At 40.2% G+C, this 3324-nt stretch overlaps 1 protein-coding gene across 1 annotated transcript in view; it reads left to right on the top strand.

Moving 5' to 3' along the window:
• UBE2G1 (ubiquitin conjugating enzyme E2 G1) overlaps positions 1-3198 on the top strand; it is a 41066-nt gene extending 37868 nt beyond the window's left edge. Inside the window, exon 6 of the mRNA XM_027767169.1 lies at positions 2942-3198. The gene's annotated coding sequence lies outside the window, so the exon portion shown is untranslated. The remainder of the gene's footprint in view (positions 1-2941) is intronic.
• The last annotated feature ends 126 nt before the right edge of the window (positions 3199-3324 follow it).

Below are 3324 nucleotides of genomic sequence, written 5' to 3' on the forward strand. Positions count from 1 at the left end.
TATTAAAAGCTGGGTCCTCACTATTAAAAGACTGGGTCACCTGATTTTAGTTATTTAATGACTTGCAACAGTTAGTCCTCTGTGTTTTTTAAAATCTTACTCAGGGGACCAGCAGGTAGCATGGTGGTTAAGGCACTGGACACTCCCATATGGCTGACCGTGGTTCAAGTCCTGGACCTGGCGACTTGCTTTCTCACTTTCTCTCTCTCTCTCTCTCTCTTTTTCTCTCCCCCCACCCCAGTCAGATTAAAATAAATGAATGAACAACTAAAATTAAATAATTTTAAAAAATCTCACTTAGAAACAGTTTGTGATTCTTTTGTGACTCTGAAATTTCTCATTGTTTAAATTGTAGACAAATGATTACTTAACTACCCCAACCATGCTCAGTTCTCCTTCAGCCCTGAGAGGTTCTTTGGCTAGGGATTAATGTGGGTGTGAGATGGTCTTTGGATAAACATGGAAGTAACATTACCAAAAAGCTTTAATACCCGTTTTTTTGACATTATCTCTTGAATTTCAATATATGTCTTTAGATTCTCTAATAAGAAATAAATGTGTGCATATGTACATCCACATGCAAGTGGTAGAACCCTATTCCGGTGAAAGTAATGTATTCATATATGGTGCCTTTCCTGTTTGCCAGGGGCCATTTGTATCAATTGGCACAACTCTTTTGGAAAGAAATTTGGCAGTAGCTCTACCTCTTAGGGGCTATCCTAAAGAGGAGGCCTAAATTATGGGCCACAGATAGGTTCATATCTTTCTCCCACGATAGAGCCTTTGCTTTGGTTGAATTTGGGTGATTGTAGAATTGATAACTAAATTTGCTCTGGGCTTTAGAAGACATACTAAACTTTGACCATGTCGATATGAGTTAAATTTTCCCATAACTCTGACATATATTTGACTTCTGTGAGGAGTTTACTACTATAGCCCTTGAATTCCTAGTCATCTTTTAGTTCTTTTGACCAAAATTGTACTTAGCAGCAGATACAGGTTTTGAGTTTCTTAGAATACTTTTCTGAAGTTATGTATTAGTGATAGGTGTTCTCTTTTCTGCTCCCCTGGGTTGTCCCTCATCTCTACATTCAAAGTATACATTAATTTAATAGAGGCTCTGAAAAGTCCAGTCATTAAATGTGACTTTTAATACTTGAGCCCAGTATGTCCCTTACTTTTCAAACAGGGAACTGCCATTTACTCGCTGTGTGGCTTAGTGTACTTTTCTCTGTCAAATCAGGGAAAACTCCTTCCCACGATGATTTGTGAGCAGTGCATGAGGTAAGTTTATAAAGTACTTAATGAACTGGTTGGCACAGAATGAGCATTTCATCAGATGGTTTAGGGTACAGGCAGTGGTGCAGTGTTACCATAATTGAACCCACATGGGAAAGATTATAGGTTCGCACCCCAGGACCTCATTGAACACACTGGACGTGTGCATGGGCCTGTGATCCAGCGTGGCTCTGATTGGGAGCATTGTGTGAGGACTCTGTTGGGGACGACTCTCTGTCTCTCGTCTCTCTTACTCTCAAGAAATAAATGAATAACCTTTAAAAAAAGCGGGGGACCAGCAGATGGCATAATGGTTACATCACTGGACTCCCACGTAGTAGACCAAGGTTCAAGTACAGGACCTGGTGGCTCAGAACTTATGCCGGGGACATGTGTGTGCATGCCCAAGATCCCAAGATCCTGAAAGGAGAAGGGATTGCGACGTGACCACCCCTCCGGGGGTTATTTCTCACTGCTGCTCTTTCTCTCTGGCGAGGGGATGCACCCTATAGCAAAACTCTCTTTTAAGAAAAAAAAAGATAGTAGGGGTTTTTTTTAGATGTGTTACTGACCTCTAATCTAATTGAGGACGTAAGAACAGCAGACACGGCATCAGCAGATGATGTAATGGTTATATCACTGGACTCCCACATAGTTAACCATGCACGGTTCAAGTCCCAGACTCAGTGACCCAAACTTAATGCTGGGTGTATATGTCTGCATGACCAAGATCCCAAGAAGAGGATGGAGGAGAAGGGATTGCAGTGCGGACATCCCCATAGGGGGTGATTTCTTGCTTTCTGTCTGTCTCTCCAGTGAGCACATGTACCCTATAGCAAAAAATACCTCTCCCCGCCCCCCTCCCCCCCAAAAAAGAACAGCAGATACAAAACGATTAGAAACCATAATTGGGATGGAGGGTTACTTACTATAACTTTCATGAACTGAATCTAGAGGGTTGGGCAGAACTTAGCAAGTGGAGGTGTGGCAATCTTAAATTGTCTCTGGATATCCTATTTTTAAGTTTTCAAATCACTTTTAAATAAACCTCTTTTTGGTTCTAGATGTAATATAAGTGAAAGACATTTGGAGTATTGAAAAACTTAAATCCAGTGCTTTCTAGTAGAACTTTCTGATAGAATTGTATTTCCGTGTTTTCTGATACATTGTCCTTTAGCCACATGTGATTGGGGAGGGGAGCATTTAGAATGTGGCTAGTGTGACTGAGGAACTTTTACATTTTAATAATAATTTAAATTTAAAATTAAACAGCAACATGTGGCTACCATAAGCACAAAAGTAAGCTTAAAACGAAATTAAGAATTTGTTACAGGACCAGCACATGGTATAATAGTTACATTGCTGGACTTCCATGTAGTCAACCATGGTTCCAGTCCCAGACCCAGCAGCTTGAAACTCATGCTTGGCACGTGTGCGTATGTGCCCAAAATCCCAAGAATAGACTGGAAAAGGAGGGATTGCAGCATGGCCATCCCCCCGGGGGATGATTTCTTGCTTTCTGTCTCTCTTGCAAGTGCTCACGCCATATCTCTCTCAAATAAAATATTTGTTGCTAAAGATGTGGAAAATGAATACAAACTTTTAAAATCAGTAAATTCTTTTGTAATTCATTGACTAATGCTGTTTTTTGTTGTTGTTTTAGGTCTCCAATTGAGAAACATGGCACTGTTTTTCCTGCACTCTACCCACCTATTGCTGGACTTCTGTTGTAACAAGTTGGCAAACACTGGCGGAACTGGGCTGCAATAAAACATGCCAGTTATCAATGCTGACAAGAGCCTAACAAGTGCCAACATACAGATGATTACGCATTTTGAATTCTAATGAACTGTTTTAACCTTCAGGAAGAATTGTAAAGACCTGTACATAGCACAACACGATCCGGATAATATATATACTGTTCATGTACATCCACAAATACACCTGTACCAAATAATGCTTTCTCGTAGTAGAATAAGAATCGTGTAAATTCTAAAAGATTTTAGCAGGTTTTCTTGCCCTATTCATTGTTTCTGATCAGTTTTA

Source organism: Tupaia chinensis, unplaced genomic scaffold, assembly GCF_000334495.1.
Source record: "Tupaia chinensis unplaced genomic scaffold, TupChi_1.0 Scaffold143973_1, whole genome shotgun sequence".
Lineage (NCBI taxonomy): Eukaryota > Metazoa > Chordata > Mammalia > Scandentia > Tupaiidae > Tupaia > Tupaia belangeri.